Source organism: Eptesicus fuscus, chromosome 15 (genome assembly GCF_027574615.1).
Source record: "Eptesicus fuscus isolate TK198812 chromosome 15, DD_ASM_mEF_20220401, whole genome shotgun sequence".
NCBI classification, from domain to species: Eukaryota; Metazoa; Chordata; class Mammalia; order Chiroptera; family Vespertilionidae; genus Eptesicus; species Eptesicus fuscus.
The window spans coordinates 12,665,702-12,685,735 of NC_072487.1; the positions used below are offsets into that span (position 1 = coordinate 12,665,702).

General features: G+C 37.3%; 1 protein-coding gene and 1 pseudogene across 1 annotated transcript in view; one reads left to right on the forward strand and one right to left on the reverse strand.

Moving 5' to 3' along the window:
- The window catches only part of IFT74 (intraflagellar transport 74), a 110,832-nt gene that overhangs the window by 10,405 nt on the left and 80,393 nt on the right, over positions 1-20,034 (reverse strand). The window lies entirely within an intron of this gene.
- LOC129151693 (phosphatidylinositol-glycan biosynthesis class F protein-like) lies at positions 11,456-12,112 on the forward strand (annotated as a pseudogene).

The window sequence follows — 20,034 nt, forward strand, 5'->3', positions numbered from 1 at the left end:
ATATATTGGACCACAGTTTACCCCAGGTAACCAGAACCATGGAAGGCAAAATAACAGATAAAGGGAGACTTCTGTAGAGAGTAATACAGGGTACCATAAGAGCATAGTCAAAAGAGCTCTCCAAGCCCTGGCTGGTTGCTCAGTGGTTAGAGCACTAGCCCTCGATCGAAGGTCCACGGGTTTGATTCCTGGTCAAGGGCATGTACCCGGGTTGCAGTTTCAACCAACCCCTGGCCCAGTCAGGGGCACATGTGGGAGTCAACCAATCAATGTGTCTCTCTCATCTAGATGTTTCGCTCTCTTTCTCCCCCAACCTTTTCACTCTTTCTAAAAAAAAAAAAGAAAAGAAAAAATATCCTTGGGTGAGGATTAACAAAAAAAAAAGTAGTAATAAAGAATTCTCCAAAACCATCCTTTTTAACTGAGGCCTTAAGGATTGGGAATCAACCAAACAAAAGAGAAAGTAAAAGTGTTCCAGAGAAAACAATCGACAAGTGTGCAATGTCCAGAGGTAAGAAAGCATGGTATCTTCGAGTAAATAATAAAGTTCCATGTAACTAGAACTCGGAGTTTGAAGGGGGTGATGGTAGGAGATAAAACTGAAAAATTAGACGGATTTCATTTCCAGAAGGGGTTTTTAAGTTAAAATAGAGCACTAGGACTTTATTCTAATGGCTAGGAGGACAAATCATCAATGAGTTTTAAATCAGAGTGTGGCATAATTAAATTTTAGAAAGTTAACTCTGCTTGCAAAGTGGGCAATTAATTAGAATAACATAACTATGTATAGAACTGGTTAAGTGTTGGCCCAGCAATCTAGGCAAGAAATCTTAGACTGGTGTAAGATTGGGAATTTTTTATTAAACAATATTTATTAAATGCTTTCTATGTGCCAGGCAAACTTCTAGGCCTGGAGGATATAGCAATGAACAAAGCATAGGACTACATATCTGAAATATACAGTTATAGCAAATGGAAATAAATGAGGAAATAATGCAGGAGAGATCTCAAGGGACTCAAGACATATTAGGTATTTGGGATTAATGAAATAATTGGAAACAGTGGTTGAGCAAGGAATCAATGCAGAATTCAATTCAACTTGAGCAAATGAATGGATAGTGGGGTAGGCAGAGAGAGGCACAAACTTTTGTTTGGGGGATGGAGTGAAATGATGGGTTGAAGTCAATTTAAAATATATTGCATTTGGGATACTTCAGAAACATCCAAAAAATAAGATGTCCATGTATAGGCCTGTTGAAGTCTGAAGACACAGATTTTGAAATCATCAACATAGAGATAACTGAAGCGATGGAAATGGTTGAAATCATTAAGAGAAAAGGATTCATGACGAACTTATACAAATAAATTGATATGAAGAATCCTATAAAAAAGAATAAGAAATGACCAAAGACGACGAAAATCAGAAGCTTTAGGAGACAGACATTTCACAAAGAAGTGGTTTGTAGTACATACTACTACTTAGAGATTTAAAAAAGAAAAGGCTGCAAAGTATGTGCTGGACTTACTGACTGGGAAGACCTTGATGTATCTGTTGAGAATAAATTTCTTAGAAAGAAACAGGTCCAAGAGTGAGAGGAAGGCTTTACGAATTCTGGCTGAGAAACCTGTGAAAGGGAGTGATGGCAGCTGGGCAGAGGACACTTGGGAAAGGCTTTTTCTGTTTTTGAAGAGGGATAAAACATAGAAAAAAGACTGGAAAGATAAATACCAAATTTCTAATAGTAATAAACTCTTTATAATGAGATTAGAAATATTTTTTATTTTATTTATGCTTTTCTGTATCTCCCAAATCCTCTATAATATGAGCTACATTTATAATCAGAAAACAATATTTTAAAAATATATTCGATTCTAATAAAATTATATGATACATACCTTCTATATTTCAAAAACTTAACTTTTTGATTCTGACTTTAAAAGTCGCTTTTTAAAGGGAGAGAAAAGTATAAGAGAGAACCAGTATTATAGAGTCCCTAAAATGTGCCTGGCTTTACCTGCTATCTGATTTACTTTTCATAATAGACCTAGGAGGTAAATGTTGTATGAGGAAACTGAAGCTTAGAAAGGTAGTTTGCATAAGGTCACACAACCAGTCAAGGCTTTGGTGCTCAATTTTATTATCATCTTTATCAAAGGTTCATTGTTTTTGTTTTGTTAATCCTCAGGATATTTTATTCCATTGGTTTCTAGAGAGTGTGGAAGGGGGCAGGGAGGAGGAGAGAAAGAAATATAGATGTGAGAGAGACACATCAATTGATTGCCTCCCACATGCACCCTGACCGGGGCTGGGGATTGAACCTGCAACCCAGGTACATGCCTTTGACCGGGAATTAAACCCGTGACACTTCGGTGCGTGGGCCGACACTCTAATCACTGAGCAATACCAGCCAGGGGGAAAGGTTCATTTTTAAGATAGCAAATACTACTTTATGATTAAAAAAAAAACAAGAAAAAAAAAAAGATGCTTCTAATGAGCAACACTGAGCTATGGGAAGAGAAAAACAAACACATGGTCAATTTTGCTACTTCATGCTTCTTTCCTCAAGGCATCATTCTTTGTTTGGCTTTCCTTATATCAAAGTAAAATCTGATTAGAGCTAACTCAAAAATGGATACTAATATGGAAATGAAATACCTATCATGCATATTCGGATGAAGAAATCTGAATTCAAACATGCCTTGCCAATTTCTTATACATCCAATAGCTACTTATTGTACAGAGGTATACAATAGTAATACATTTTCATCTTAGAACATTTTGCCTTCACTTTTCCTCTATTTTAAAGTAGGAATACAAGTGCCCTCAGAAAAATAATGATGATATTTTTACAGTGTCAAAGTCAAATGTAAACATCTTCCTTTTATTATGTATAGATTTCAGGATAAAAGATTTTTATATTAAAACTAGAGGCCCAGTGCATGATTGAATCATGCACGTGTAGAGTCCCCTACACGCTTTCGCTTTTCGCGGTGGAGCTGGGTGCCTGTCCGCTGGTGCACCAGGCCTTTCAGAAGCCTCCGGCTCGAGGCCTGGTGCACCAGCGGACAGGCAGGCTTGGCGGAGGCTTCTGAAAGGCCTGGTGCACCAGCGGACAGGCACCCAGCTCCCCCACTTTTGATGGTCCGCGGCCGCTGAGGGGGGCTGCCGCGGACACCTGGGTACCCTGCCGTTGAGAGGCGCAGCTGGGTGTCCGTGCCAGGCCCCCTCAGCGGCCACGGATCTGGCCTTTGAGAGGCGCAGGGGGCGGGATCTGGCCTTTGAGAGGCGCAGGGGGCGGGACTCCGCCCCCTGCACTTCTCAACAGCAGGGTAGCCCCCCTCAGTGGCAGCAGATCCGTGCCTCTCAATGGCCGGATAGGCCACTCCGAGTCCCGCCCCCCAGCCTCCCGCTGCCCAATCGTGGGCATAGCAGAGTGATGGTAATTTACTTGTTACTCTATTATTAGATAGGATAACATTTTTAGAGTAAAATTCAAAATTAATATTTAATGATAAAGTTTAATCTTGTAATGAAATGTATTGTTCCCATATATATTACTCTAGCTCCTTTCATTGTTTTTTTTTGTTTGTTTGTTTTTGTATTTCAGCAGTTTGACTATGATGTGCTTAGGTGAAGGATTTTTATATTAATCCTGTTTGAGATTCAATAGCTTCTTAGATCTATAAAATTAAATTTTTCATCAAATTTGGGAAATTTTTAGACACTATTTCTTCAACTATCTTTTCTCTCCCATTCTCTGTCTCTCCTCTCTTTCTGTTTGGGACACCAATTACATTTATGTTAGATTGTTTGAAATTGTGCCACAGATCATTTAGGCTCTATTCATTTTTATTTCTTCTTCAGACTGGATAATTTCCATTGATTTATCTTCAAGTTCACCAACTCTTTTTCTGCTGTCTTCAATTAAGGTCAATCAGTGATTTTTATTCACTTACTTAAATTTTCAATTCTAGAATTTTCACTTGGTTCTTTTTTTCTAATTTCATTTCTCTGTGGGATTCCCTATCTGTTCACTTATTATTATTTTATTTTCCTTTAAATCTTTAAATATATTTATAAAAAGTCCTTTTTGTTTCAACATTTGGATTATCTCAGGTTCAATGTATACACTGCTTTTCCCTTAACTCACATTTTTCTATTTCTTCACATGTTTAGTAAGTTTTTATAACATAATGGACATTTTAAATGACATGTTGTAGAAACTCTACTGCTCCTTTCAAGAATGACTTGTATCATAAATGAGCAATAAACTTCACTGAACTAAAACTCTAAACTTTTCTCCTTTGGAACGGGCAGCATCTGAAATCTCCCTATCAGGTATTTCAACTTCTAGCTGCTGCTTTTTCCTAAGTCTCCTAAAGTCTACCCAATGCACACACAGCTCAGCAGTCAGATCAAAATCTGCGTAGAGTTTATACAGAGGCATGCCTTGGAGATATTACATGTTTGGTTCCAGACCACAGCAATAAAGCAAATATCCCAATAAAGTGAGTTACACAATTTTTTTGGTTTCCCAGGACATATAAAAGTTATGTTTAGTCTATTAAGTGTGCAGTAGCATTATATCTAAAAACAAAACCAATATTCATACCTTAACTAAAAATATTTTATTACTAAAAAAAGCTAACCATCATCTGTGTCTTCAGTGAGTCGTAATCATTGTGTTGGTTGAGGATCCTGCCTAGATGTTGATAAAAAAAAAAAAAAAACAGTATCTGTGAAGTGCAGTAAAACAAAGCACAATAAAGCAAGGTATGCCTGGTACTCAGTCTCCTTCTATGTCTCCCTCATATGTAGGCACACAATGATTAAGTTAGTCGGTTTCTTCATATAAGATTTACCAAAATTTACTTGCAATTAGTTTTATTATCTGTACAGATTCTCTAACTAAAAAATCAAATGCAAACCTTTCCCTTCTATCTAATAAACCTAAAAGATTATTTGATTAAAAATATACCAGGAAGGTGACATTATAATACAAATCTCAGGTTCAAAAATTGGGTGACTCGAAATCACAAGTATAACAATTATCACATAGAGTTTAAAATATCAAATAGTAAAAAAAAAATGCTTCAAAAGACATTGATTTAAGAAAGAAAGCTCTTAGCAACCAAATTTATTTTAAGTTGGTATAGCTAAGCTTAAACATTTTTTGTTGCTTTAAGAGTCTTACTAGTAAGATTCAACCATATTGGCACGTTACTAAAAAACATATATATGCATATGGATTTAAATGTTGTTGACAGGGTTTTGTTTAGTTTATCTCTAAGGTCAAAAAGAGTTCAGATGAGAATTAAAGTGCTAAAAAAGTCACTTAGGCTTATGGTTTCAATACTCTGAATAGGAAATGTACTTAGCTTGTATATTTTGACTGTTGGGTGAAAACAGTTATGTTAATCTAACTACAAGTTTAATTTGAAGATATATTAAGGAAATATTTAGGAGGTACACAAACTGCTTTTCCTAGCAAAAGGGAGAAAATGGTGGTTGGTATAGAGTAAAGTTTATCTTCCTGTAACAGCAAGTCCCCATGAAAAGCTAAAGGCTTCTCCAAGGGAAGAGACAGGAAGAGGATGCAGACTAGTTCCTTCTGATATGCTATGAAGTTGCAAAGTTTACCAAGCAGTGTGTACACAGTGGCAAAATCTCAGAAGGAACCACTTTGACCTGGGGAAATGTTTCTCAAATATTCTGCCATCAGTGCATTTGTTTATTCCCTGGTGTTTCCTTTCCAAAAATATAAATAAAAATGATTGCTGACAGATACCTTGCCTCTTTACTCATGCAATACACCAGTGTTTCTCAAACTTTAAAAAATTTTTTATTGAATTTATTACGGTGACATTGGTTAATGTTTCAAATGTACAATTCTACAAAACATCATCTATATATTGTATTGTGTGTTCACCATCCAAAGTTAAATCTCCTTCCATCACCATATAATCCCCCTTTAGTCTCTTCTACATCCCCTCAACCCCTTTCCCGCTGGTAATCTGTAATCACCACACTGCTGTGTTTATGAGGTGGGTTGTTGTTTTTTACATAATACTTTCACCTTTTACATCCAGCACCCAACCACCCACCCCTCTGACAGCTGTCTGTTCTCTGTATCTATCACTATGGTTTCTATTTTGTTTATTTTGTTCATTAGATTCCACATATGAGTGAAACCATATGGTATTTGTCTTTCTCAGACTGGCTTATTTCAGTTAGCATAATATTCTCCAGGTCCATCACACTGTTACAAAAGATAAGATTTTCTTCTTTTTTAAAGCCCAGTAGTATTTCATTGTGTAAATGTACCACAGCTTTTTTATCCACTCATCTACTGATATGCACTTGGGCTGCGTCCAAATCTTGGCCACTGTAAATAACACTACAATGAACATAGGAGTGCATATATTCTTTCAAATTAATATTTCAGGTTTCTTTGGATATATTCCAAGAAGCGGACTCACTGGGTCATGAGGCAGTTTCAATTTGAATTTTTTGAGGAAATTACACACTGTTTCTACAGTGGCTGCACCAGTCTGTATTCCCAACTATATACAAGGGCTCCCTCATGGGTCCTCTTACATGAGACACATAGACCAACTGTCCAGGCTCTGAGTTGTTAGACCACATAAACATGATTTCAGTAGGCAGGCATACATAAGTGAGATTGAGTCTGTGTGTGACGGAGAGAGACAAACTTAGAGAGGCAGAGCCTGAGAGATAGCAACTAAGCTACTCATGATAGTCACCTGTGCAGTGGGTCTTACAAATCTCTTATCTTCTTGAGGAGACATCTAAAAAAAAAATTTAAATAGAGTGGGGCTCTGCTCTGTGGGGAGGAGAGAGAGAGTTGTCATCTCATTCAAAATCAGGTCAGGTGGAGTCCACTTGGTCTGAGGCTGCCATGTGGGGCCACAGTCAGCAACATACTGCTTGTCTGTCCAGAAATGGGAACCCGTGAGCAGAGAACATAGGTCCTCTACTGGTATCCAAACACACACACACACACACACACACACACACACACACACACACACACACATATATACTCTTAATCCTTAACAATGAGAAAGCAAACAACACAATATGAAATGGGCATAAGGGCATAAGGTACCTCCCCACAGAAGACACGGAGATGGTAGGGATACAAGATAGCGGTGGAGTAGGGGAAAGGTACACTCACCTCCTCCCAGGACCAAATGCAAGAGACAACTAAACTACAGAAAAAAAATCAACCTGAATAACCAAATGAAGACTAGCTGAACTGAAGTCTTAAAACCAAGGATTACAGAAGAAGCCACATCCAGAGTAAAAGGAAGAGTAGAGACACAAAAAGGTGCTAGCCCTGCACCCACATGTGGCAGCAGAGAATCCACAGGGACCTCTCAGCTGCAAAAGTACTTTTTGAGAAGTGAGGGGTCTCAACCCCATGCTGGGCTCCCAAGCCTGGAGTACCAGAGCCGAGGACAGGTGCCCACATTACATCTGGCTGTGAAAATCAGTGGGAATTCTGTCCGCCAGGAAGAGACAGGGGTCTGGTAGAAAACTAAGTACCCTCTCAAAGGGTGAGCACACAAAATCTCAGTTGCAGGCACTCATCCCAACTTCTGGCAGAGAGTCGTTGGCTCAGAGCAGAATAGAGTCATACAGAGAGGGCTGGAGGACAGCTGCCAAGGTCCCTGTGCTGAGTCCATGTCCCACAATTCCCACAGATGACATCTTTCACAGTCGAGCACTCCCCTTCATATGGCATCAGCCTGAGGGAACACATTAGGCCCACCTTCCCAGCTCCCTGTGGCCTTGACCTGCCAAACTAGTGCCCTATGGAGGAGTCAGCTGGCTGTGGCCAGCTTGGGCCCGCAGTGCAGACTTTCTTGGAAGGCTCTGAAGGAGATCCGGGAAGACTCAGGGGGTTGCAAAGGTAAGCAGTAGGTTAGATGAAGCAGAGGATCAAATTAATGATTTAGAAGACAATGTAGCAGAAAACATCCAATCAGAGCAGCAAAAAGAAAACATCTTCTTTAAATAATGGTAGCCCTGGCCTGTTTTTCTCAGTGGTTAGAGTTTGTCCTGGGGACAGCAGGGTCTCTGGTTTGATTCCTGTCAAGGGCACTACCTCAATTGTAGGTTCAATCCCTGGCCGCGGTCAGGGCACATGCAGGTGGCAACCAATCAATGTTCTCTCCTCACATCAATATTTCTCTCTCTCTGTCTCTCCCACTCCCTTCCACTCTGTAAAAATCAATGGAAAAAATATCCTCGGGTGAGGATTATCAACAACAACAAAATAAAATAGCCCTAACCGGTTTGGTTCAGTGGATAGAGCGTCAGCCTGCGGACTGAGGGGTCCCAGGTTCGATTCCAGTCAAGGGCATGTACCTTGGTTGCGGGCACATCCCCAGTAGGGGGTGTGCAGGAGGCAGGTGATCGATGTTTCTCTCTCATCGATGTTTCTAACTCTCTATCTCTCTCCCTTCCTCTCTGTAAAAAATCAATAAAATATATTAAAAAATAAATTAAATTAAAATGAGGGTAGTTTAAGGGACCTTTGGAACAACATGAAGTGTAACAACATCTGCATCATAGGGGTACCAGAAGGAGAAGAGAGAGAGCAAGAGACAGGGAACTTATTTGAAGAGAACTTCCCTAACTGGGTGAAGGAGAAAGACATGCGAGCTTAGGAAGTGCAGGGAATCCCAAAGAAGATGAATACAAAGAGGCCCAAACCAAAACACATCATAATTAAAATGGAAAAGTTTAAAGACAGAGAAAGAATCTTAAAATCTACAAGAGAAAGAAAGTTAGTTACCTACAAGGGAGCTCCCATAAGACTGTCAGCTGATTTCTCAACAGAAACATTTTAGGCCAGAAAGTGATTAAAAACACATTTTTCAAACTGATGAAAAGCAAGGACTTACAACCAAGACTAATCTACCCAGCAAGGGTATCTTTTGAAATGGAAGGAGAAATAAAGAGCCTACCAGGCAAGAAAAAGCTAAAGAAGTTTGTTACCACTAAACCAGTATTATAAGAAATGTTAAAGGGACTGCTTTAAGAAATAAAAAAAGAAAAGATAAACATAGTGAAAAGAATAAAATGGTAATAAATACGTATCTATTGATAATTACTTTATATGTAAATGGCTTAGATGTTCCAATCAAAGGACATAGAATAGCTGAATGGATAAGAAAGGAAGACCAATATATATGCTGTCTACAAGAAGTCCACCTCAGAATGAAAGATACACACAGACTAAAAGTAAAGGGATGAAAAGAAATTTCATGCAAGTGAAAATGAAAAAAAAAAAAGGTGGGGAGAAATACATATATCTGACAAAATAAACTTTAAAACAAAGGCTGTAGTAAGAGACAAAGAAGCACACTAAAAAATGACAAAGGGAGCAATCCAACAAAAGGATATAACCCATGTAAATATTTAGGCACCCAGCATAGGAGGACCTAAATGTGTAAAGAAAATCTTGATGGGCATAAAGGGTGAGATTGACAGTAATACAGTCATAGTAGGGAATTTTAACACCTCACTGACATCAATGGATAGATGCTCCAGACAGAAAATCAATAAGGAAACAATGGCATTAAATGACGCACTAGATCAGTTAGTTTAATCAGAGCAGCAGAGCATTTCAAAGCAAAATACTAGTATACATTTTTTCAAGTATATATGGAACATTTTGTAGGACAGACCACATGTTAGAACATAAAACAAATGTCAATAAATTTAAAAAGACTGAAATTATATCAAGCATCCTCGCTGATCACAATGGTATGAAACTAGAAATCAATCACAAGAAAAAAAACAAAAACAGAAAAACATACAAAGACATGGAGGCTAAATACCATGGTACCAAATAGTGACTGGGTTAACAACAAGATCAAAGACAAAATCAAAAGATACCTTGAAACAAATGAAAATGAGAACATAACAACCCAAAACCTATGGGATATAGCAAAAGGAATCCTAAGTGGGAAATCCATTGCATTACAGGCCTACCTCAAGAAACATGAAAAAATTTCAAATAAAAAAATCTAGTTCTACACTTAGAGAAACAGGAAAAAGACAAACAAAACCCAAAGTGAATAGGAGGAAGGAAATAATAAAGATCACAGCAGAAATAAATGAAATAGATTCTTAAAAAACAACCCAAAGATCCATGATACCAAGGGCTGGTTCCTTGAAAAGATAAACTCAATTGACAAACCTTTAACCAGACTCATAAAGAAAAAAAGAGAGAAGACCTGAATAAATAAAATCAGAAATGAAAGAGGAGAACTAACACCAAAAAATACAAAGGATTGTAAGAAAATATTATAAACAACTATATGCCAACAAATTGGGCAATCTGGAAGAAATGGATAAATTCCTAGAAACATACTATCTTCCAAAACTGAATCAAGAAGAATCACAGAATATGAATACATATTACTACTACTGAAATTGAAGCAGTAATAAAAAAAACTCCCAATAAACAGAAGTCCTGGACCAGATGGGCTTCACAGGTTAATTTTACTAAACATTCAAAGAAGCACTACCACCTATGCTTCTCAAACTATTCCAAAAAAATTTAAGAAGAGGGAAGATTCCCAAGCTCATCTTAAGAAGCCAGAATTATCCTAATTCCAAAACTACATAAGGATACTACAAGCAAAGAAAATTACAGGCCAATATCTCTGATGAACACAGATGCTAAAATCCTTAACAAAATATTAGAAACCAGATTCAGCAATACATTAAAAAGGTTATACACCACGAACAAGTGGGATTCATTCTAGGGATGCAAGGTTTGTACAATATCCACAAATGAATAAAACTGATATACCACATAAACAAAATGGATAAAAACCACATGATCATATCAACAGATGCAGAAGAAGCATTTAATAAAACTAGGCACCCATTTATAAGAAAAACTTCCAGCAGAGTGGGAATAGAGGAAACATACCTCAATGTAATAAAAGCAATATATGACAAACCCACAGCCAACATCACACTCATTGGACAAAAACTAAAAGCATTTCCCTTAAGATCGGAAACAAGAGACAGGGATGTCTGCTTTCACCACTTACTCAACATAGTAATGAAAGTCCTAGCCACATTTCAATTGGAAAGAAAGAAGTCAAACTGTCATTATTTGTAGAAGACATGTTACTGTATATAGAGAACCATAAAGATGCCACTAAAGAAAAAAACAAATATAACTGATAAATGAATTCAGTAAAGTAGCAGGATACAAAAGAAATATCCAGAAATCAGTTGCATTTTAATACACCAATAAAATCGATCCCATTTACAATGGCTTCAAAAACAAACAAACAAACAAACAAACACACCTAGAGAAGAGTCGCACCTGATGGTGGGAGGTGGTAGCGTCCCCTTCCCTTCTGCAGGCAGGGAAGTTAGACAGCCACTCAAGAAAACACCATGAAAAATACTGGTATCAAGAGACTACTGTATACCCATCTTTTATGTATATTCTCAATTATCCTAAGCATTTTCATTCCATAATTCTTCTTGGAGAACTTCTAAATATTGGAAACATACCTGATGTGATTGTGCATCTGTCCTGTTTTTGTAACTGCCATCAATCTAGCATTATATTTAATGGTGAAACCAAATGCATCCACTAAAAGAAGTTCATCATCATATAAGGTAACCATATTTTTGAAATGCTGTATCTACTTTCTTAGGTCTTATTTCATTTTTCATGTAATTTTTGTTCTATGTGGAGCATCATTAATAGAGTTGGTGTTGAAAATATTTTTATTTGTAGTAATCTTGTCTACTTTTACTATTGTATCTTGTTTGTGTTTGTCAGGACCAAATGTCAAAGCATAGCTAAGCGTTTTCCGTAGAAATGGAGTTATATCCGTTTGGGAGAATAGTCTCAAGATCACAATTTCTAGTTTTCTAGGAACATGGTTTGGAGCCTTTCCTATTCCACTTGATCGGGAAAGACCATGGCAGGTATGGCCCACCTCCTGTACGCTTGGAGTGACCTTTGGCTGCATGGCTGGCCTTGATATTTCACCCCTTTAGATATACTGGAATAGAAAGCAACTTACATATAAGAACAGTTAATTGGAACAAAGTAAGATTTTTTGGGGTGCAGATTCCATAAAGTGCAGAAATGTACTAGTATATGGTCTAAGCCAGACAGTTCGATTTACAGCACTGTTTTTTTAAAGCAGTTACATGATGTAATCGTAGTTTTTTAAAATATGAATCTGCTTCTAGTTGAAATAAAGTATTTATAATAAAAATATCTATGAATAAGTTGAACCACGGATGTAAAAGACCTGTATTCAGAAAATTATAAGACACTGAAGAAAGAAATTGAAGAAGATACAAGTAAGTGAAAACAAATACCATGTTCATGGATAGAAAGAATTAACATCAGAAAAAAACAAAAATAAAAAAAAAGAAATAAAAAAATAAAAAAATAAAGGAAAAAAATTAAAAAACACAAAAAACAAAAAAAGATAAAAAGAAAAAAAAGAATTAACATCATTAAAATGTCCACTCTACCCTAAACAATCTATAGATTCAACACAATTCCTATCAAAATACAAATGGTGTATTTCACAGAACTAGGAAAAATATCCCAAAAATTTATATGGAACCACATAGCAGCAGCATTCTTGAGAAAGAAGAACAAAGTTGGAGGAATTGCACTGTGTGATATCAAATTATACTACAAGGCCACAGTAATTCAAACAGCAAGGATTATAGTCATATAGGTCAATGGAACAGAATAGAGAGCCCAGAAATAAATACACATCTTTACAGTCAATTACAACAGGCTATAGATAGTCCATTCAATAAATGCTGCTGGGACAATTGGACAGATATGTGCCAAAGAGAAATGGAACTAGACCACCTTCTTACACAATACATAAGAATAAACTCAAAATGGATTAAAGACTTAAATATTAGATTCCAAACCATAAAATCCTAGAAGAAAACATAGGAAGTAAAATCTCAGACATTTCTTGTAGCAGTATTTTTTCTGATATATCTCCTCAGGCAATGAAAACAAAAGAAAAAATAAACAAATGAGATCTCATCAAACTAAAAAGTTTTTGCACAGCAAAGGAAATCAGCAACAAAATAAAAAGACAACCCACTGAATGGGAGAACATATTCACCAATACACCTGATGAGGGCTTAATGTCCAAAGTTTATAAGGTACTTATACAACTCAACACCAAAACAAACAATCCAATTAAGAAATGAGCAAAGGATCTGAATAATGTTCTCCAAAGAGAACATACAAATAGCCAATAGACATAGGAAAGATGGTCATCGTTACTAATCATCAGAGAAATACAAATTAAAACCACAATGAGATATCACCTCACACCTGTCAGAATGGCTATCATCAATAAATCAACAAACAACAGTGTTAGCAAGGATGTGGAAAAAAGAGACCCCTCGTGCACTGTCGGTAGGAATGAAGACTGATGTAGGCATTGTGAAAAGCAGTATGGAGTTAACTTAAAAAATTAAAAATGGAACTGCCTCATGACCCAGCAATTCTACTTCCTGGGAATATATCCAAAGAAACTCAAAATACTAATTTGAAAGAATATATGCACCCCTATGTTCATTGCAGTGCCATTTAAAATACCCAAGATTTGGAAGCAGCCCAAGTACCCATCAATAGATGAGTGGATAAAAAAGCTGTGGTACAGCCCTGACCGGTTTGGCTCACTGGATAGAGCATCGGCCTGTGGACTGAAGGGTCCCAGGTTCGATTCCAGTCAATGGCATGTACCTTGGTTGTGGTCACATCCCCGGTGGTGGGTGTGCAGGAGGCAGCTGCTTGATGTTTCTCTCTCATCTGATGTTTCTAGCTCTCTATCCCTCCCCTTTCCTCTCTATAAAAGATCAATAAAATATATTAAAAAAAAAAAAAAAGCTGCGGTACATTTACACAATGGAATACTACTCAGCTGTAAAAAAGAAGAAAATCTTACCTTTTTGAACAGCATGGATGGACCTGAAGATTAGGCTAAGTGAAATAAGCCAGTCAGAGAAAGACAAGTACCTTAAGATTTTGCTTATGTGTGGAATTTAATGAACAAAATAAACAAACAAAGTGGAGACGGAATCATGGATACACAGAACAGGTGCCAGCTGTCAGAGGGGAGGAAGTTGGGGGCTGGGTGTGAAAGGTAAAGGGATTAAGCAAAGAAAAAAAAAGACTCCTGGACACAGACAACAGTGTGGTGCTTTCCAAAGAGAAAGGGGTGTAGGGGAAGGTAGAAGAGGTTAAAGGGGGAACATGGTGATAGGAGATTTGACTTAGATTGGTAATCACACAATACAATATACAGGTGATGTCGTCTAGAGTTGTATACCTGAAATCTATATAATTTTATTAACCAATGTAAAGAGGTGTAAGTTTCAGGTTTGCAAGATGAAAAAGTTCTAAAGACAATGTGCATACAGTTAACACTTCTATACTGTACACTTAAAAGTGATTAAGATGGTAAATTTTATGTGTTTTTCTCACAATTATAAAACACTTGTCATCAAACCAATAGTAGGTAATAATCAAAGTTAGAATTTCCTCCTCTAGTGTTTTGGGTACAATTCAAATACACAAATAAAACTGTGAAAAACTCTAAACAAATCTGGGCAGATAAAAAATACTTAAATATGTAGAATAACAATTGTCCTCTTATATCATCAATCTAAATTCAATTATATATTAATAGCATTCAATGTGTATTTTTAGGAGCATAATCCTTTATAATAAAGAGGTGATATGCAAATTGAACATCACTCCAACACACAAGATGGCCACCGCCATGTGGACACAAGATGGTCGCCAAAAGATGGCAGGGGAGGGCAGTTGTGGGCGATCAGGCCAGCAGGGGAGGGCAGATGGGAGGGACCAGGCCTGCAAGGGCGGGCAGTTGTGGGTGAGCGGGCCAGCAGAGGAGGGCAGTTCGGGGGGACCAGGCTTGCAGGGGAGGGCAGTTGTGGGTGATCAGGCCAGCAGGGGAGGGCAGTTGGGAGGGACCAGGCTGGCAAGGGAGGGCAGTTAGGGGTGACCAGGCCAGCAGGGGAGGGCAGTTAGGGGCAATCGGGCAGGCAGGAGAGCAGTTAGGCGTCGATCAGGCTGGCAGGGGAGTGGTTAGGAGTATTCAGGCTGGCAGGCAGAAGCGGTTAGGGGCAATCAGGCAGGCAGGCAGGCGAGCAGTTGGGAGCCAGCAGTCCTGGATTGTGAGAGGGATGTCCGACTGCCCGTTTAGGCCCAATCCCACTGGGCCTCTAGTTCCTGAAATAAAACTCCTAGGGAGTTTGTGTTTTAGAATGCAGAATCCTTCTGATTTTAGAAAAGTAATATAGCACATACACTGATTCTTATATAATTCCCACAGCAAGGTCTGAGACAGCAACTTGACACCAAGTACATGAACACTGTTGTAACAAAAAGTATGGACAGTCACACTAGGTAGGAGAATTAAAGACCATAAATGGCTTCATGTTAGTTCAGGTCAGATTAGGTTTTGCTGCCAAGAGCATTTTAGATTTTGGGGTTTCAGATAAATGAATATTATGGATCCATTATTATAGTTCAAGAATCTTTCAACATTTTTAAAATTAGCAAGTATTAATTAAGTTTCATTCCCCATGATTTTACTAACAGAGGAATTCCAAGTAGATGAAAACATAGCTAATTCAAAGTTACCACACGTTAGCACAAAGAACACCCGTAGTTAGAATCTACTCGTTCAAAACCCAAAGATTCAAGCAAATTTTTATATGACTTTATCCTAGGCTCTTTAAGCTCAGTTTTGCGTATTTGTTTCTAACCTCTGCCTGCACTATCCAAACGACAGCCAGTAGCCATATATGGCTTTTGAGCATTTGAATGTGTCTAATACAAAGTTAGATGGGCTGTGACTATAAAATCTAATAGGTCACTTTTATATACTGACTAGTGGCCCAGTGCACAAAATTGGTGCACATTAAAAGGGAATTAATTACAGGAAATATTTTAATATTGCTATCTGCCTTTTCTCTACAATAGAAGTGTCAGCAATGAAAGAAAATTAGTAAAATGTATATGATAATAATATATAAATTTATTAATAAATAATCACAACATGATATAACAACAATAAAAGCATGATATAAAAACAAAAACATGATGTAAAAACAACCCTGATAAAAACAATGACTGATAAATTGATTAAACTTATTCTACTATCTCCCTGTATACCACGTTAAGAGTGAAAACACTTTCAGAGTGCTTGACTAATTTCCCCTGTGATGAAGTATTTACAACTTTAACTGTAACGTCACATGCTCTTCGAACTCAAGAGAAAGCAACATATAACTGACCATGTCCGAAAAAGGGTTCAGGTAGGAATATTCCTATTCTGTCTAGAGTTTGTCCTTGTGATTTATTAATAGTCATCACAAATGCTGGCATTACGGGAAACTGTCTTCGAATTAATTTAAATGGAGGCTAGTGTCAGATGGGGACAAATCAATTTTTGGAATCAGAACAACCTCTCCTTCTGAAGATCCTGTTAATACTTCAGCTTCGATAATGTTAGGTCGCAATCTTTTGATAATAAATCTAGTACCATTACAAAAACCCCATTTACTATTAAGATTTCTCAGTAGCATGATGATTGCATCCACTTTCAATTTTAATTTATGACACAACATTCCCGAAGGAGTAATACTATTAAGAAATTTGATGCGGAAATTTTCCTTTTCAGCATCATGCGTTGAATCAATGGAATCATCACTCAAATAGGTGTGAAAATCTCCATCGAGTATATCCAAAATTTCTTCATTTAATTTATGAACATGTTCATTTTTAGGACAAAGAATCACACTTTTAGATATATTTTTAATATTATCTATAGATATAGTATTTCCAAAGGTAGCTTCAATAATAGGTCCATTACAAATCATTTCACAGGGGAGTTCAATAATATCCATTCCTAAATGAAAACTGCTATCCAGTTTGCCATCTCCAAATTTTACTAACCATTCACTATAAGCAGATCCTCTGATCTCATATTTGTTTTAAGAGACAACTTTCTGAAACATCCCAAACATTACAGTACTTTAAACTCGTCTGTACTATGGCTAATCGCATAGCATGCGGCACAATACTGAGTCATTGTTGAAAATCCCCTCCAAGAAGGAGAACTTTCCTACCAAATGCAACATTCAAATTCATAATTTCTCTTAGTAATCTGACTATGGCATTTATAGCATGACTGGATGCCATGGTGCATTCATCAATAATTAGAAGTTGGGCCTTTTTAATGATTTTAGCAACTTCACTTTTTTTTTTTTTTTTTTTTTTTTTTTTTTTAATATTTTTTATTGAGGTATTATATGTGTACATATCTTACCATTACCCCCCCACCCCACACCCACACATGCCCTCCCCCCCAGAGTTTTGCATCCATTGTTTATGCTTATATGCATGCATACAAGTCCTTCGTTTGATTTCATAACTCCCCCACCTCTCCCTAACTTTCCCCCTGTAATTTGAAAGTCTGTTTGATGCTTTACTGTCTCTGTATCTATCTTTTTGTTCATCACTTTATACTGATCTTTACTATCCCTAAATGAGTGGGATCATGTGGTATTTTTCTTTCATTGACTGGCTTATTTCACTTAGCATAATGTTCTCCAATTCCATCCAGGTTGCTGCAAATGATGAGAATTCCTTCTTTTTTATGGCAGCATAGTATTCCATTGTGTAGATGTACCACAGTTTTCTGATCCAGTCATCTGCTGACGGGCACCTAGGCTGTTTCCAAATCTTAGCTATGGTGAATTGTGCTGCTATGAACATAGGGGTGCATATATCCTTTCTGATTGGTGTTTCTAGTTTCTTCGGATATATTCCCAGGAGTGGGATTACTGGGTCAAATGGGAGTTCCATTTTCAGTTTTTTGAGGAAGCTCCATACTGTTCTCCACAGTGGCTGCACCAGTCTGCATTCCCACCAGCAGTGCACGAGGGTTCCTTTTTCTCCGCATCCTCGCCAACACTTGTCGTTTGTTGATTTGTTGATGATAGCCATTCTGACAGGTGTGAGATGGTACCGCATTGTTGTTTTGATTTGCATCTCTCGGATAATTAGTGACGTTGAGCATGTTTTCATGTGTCTCTTGGCCTTCCTTCTGTCTTCTTTTGAAAAGCTTCTATTTAGGTCTGTTGCCCATTTCTTTATTGGATCATTTATCTTCCTTTTATTAAGTTGTATAAGCTGCATGTAGATGTTGGAGATCAAACCTTTATCAGTGATGCCATTTGCAAATATGTTCTCCCATGCAGTAGGCCTTCTTGTTGTTTTGTTAATGGTTTCTTTTGCTGTGAAAAAGCTTTTTATTTTGATGTAGTCCCATTTGTTAATTTTCTCTTTAGCTTCCATTGCCCTAGGGGCAGTGTCAGTGAAGAATTTCTTTTGGCATATGTCTGAGATTTTGCTACCTGTGGATTCCTCTAGTATTTTTATGGTTTCCCGTCTTATGTTTAAGTCCTGTATCCATTTTGAGTTTATTTTTGTGTATGGCGTAAGTTGGTGATCAAGCTTCATTTTTTTGCATGTATCTGTCCAATTTTCCCAACACCATTTATTGAAGAGACTGTCTTGACTCCATTGTATGTTCATGCCTCCTTTGTCAAATATTAATTGAGCATAGTGGTTTGGGTCAATATCTGGATTCTCTATTCTGTTCCACTGATCTATATGTCTGTTCTTGTGCCAGTACCAGGCTGTTTTGAGAACAGTGGCTTTGTAATACAGCTTGAAATCTGGTATTGAGATCCCTCCTACTTTATTCTTCTTTCGCAGGATTGCTGTGGCTATTCGGGGTCTTTTTTTATTCCAGATGAATTTTTGGAGAGTTCTTTCAAGGTCGGTGAAATATGCCATTGGTATTTTAATGGGGAGTGCATTGAATCTATAGATTGCTTTGGGTAGTATGGACATTTTAATGATGTTGATTCTACCAATCCATGAACATGGTATGTTCTTCCATCTGTTTACGTCTTCCTCTATCTCTTTTTTCAGTGTCCTGTAGTTTTCCATGTATAGGTCTTTTACCTCCTTAGTTAAGTTTATTCCTAGGTATCTTAATTTTTTTGGTGCGATGGTAAATGGAATTGCCTTTTTAGTCTCTCTGTCTGTAAGTTCACTATTGGTGTATAGAAAGGCCATAGATTTCTTGGCGTTAATTTTGTATCCTGCTACATTGCCAAATTCATTTATTAAGTCTATTAGTTTTTTGACGGAGTCTTTCGGATTTTTTATGTACAATATCATGTCGTCTGCAAATAAAGACAGTTTTACTTGTTCTTTTCCAATTTGGATGCCTTTTATTTCTTCTTCTTGTCTAATTGCAATGGCTAATACTTCCAGTACTATGTCAAACAGGAGTGGTGAGAGTGGGCATCCCTGTCTTGTTCCTGTTCTTAGGGGAAATGTTTTTAGTTTTTGTCCATTGAGTATGATGTTTGCTGTGGGTTTATCATATATAGCTTTTATTATGTTGAGGTATGAGCCTTCTATTCCCACCTTGTTGAGAGTTTTTATCAAGAAAGGGTGTTGGATTTTGTCAAATGCTTTTTCTGCATCAATTGATATGACTATGTGATTTTTATCTCTCAATTTGTTTATGTGATGTATCACGTTTATTGATTTGCGGATATTATACCATCCTTGCATTCCTGGGATAAATCCTACTTGGTCATGGTGTATGATCTTTCTGATGTACTGCTGGAGCCGATTTGCTAGAATTTTGTTGAGGATTTTGGCATCTATGTTCATGAGGGATATTGGCCTGTAATTCTCTTTCATTGTGTTGTCTTTATCTGGTTTTGGTATTAGGGTGATGCTGGCTTCATAGAAGGAGCTTGGAAGTGTTCCTTCCTCTTGAATTTTTTGAAATAGTCTGAGGAGGATAGGTTTTAGTTCTTCCTTGAATGTTTGGTAAAACTCTCCTGTGAAG